Raw genomic sequence first — 584 nt, forward strand, 5'->3', positions numbered from 1 at the left:
TAGTTTCACTCCTGGGCGGAGCTATAATCACAGCTCTCACGGGTGTTCTCGCCGTCTAATTAGGCATTCCTTCCCGTCCGACAGGACAACAAGGAATTGGTGGACTTTGTCCAAGAGATGCGCACATTCATTGCCGGGATGACAGCAGATCCTTTCCGGAGGCGGTCATAGTGACCGTCTTTATGGAAGGCCTCCGCACTAGCGTGGCCGGACTGGAAGGCTTCCGTGTGCATCTATCTTCGTTAAAAGAAGCGGTGAATGTGGCATTGAATACCGAATTCGATTACAAGTCGGCACGACTTGGTTGCGATGCACACTCCAACAGCTCGTCGAGCGGGCCTATGCCCATGGATCTCAGCTATGCTGAGGACGAGGGAGCAGAGCTCCGAGCTGCCGGGCAGCACGCAAACACACGACGGTGTTTTGTCTGTGGAGACACCCGTCACCTGGGGAACGGTTGCCCGCTGCGCAAGACGCATCAAGGTTCTTCGAACCATAGCCCTAAAACCTACAAGTCTGGTTCGTTGCGGGGCGACCTACTGAGGAAGAACTGAGTTCTGTTGAGCCTCAGGGAGGCATAGGTC

The sequence above is a fragment of the Plasmopara halstedii genome (assembly GCF_900000015.1).
Source record: "Plasmopara halstedii genome assembly, contig: Scaffold_650, whole genome shotgun sequence".
Classification (NCBI taxonomy): domain Eukaryota; phylum Oomycota; class Peronosporomycetes; order Peronosporales; family Peronosporaceae; genus Plasmopara; species Plasmopara halstedii.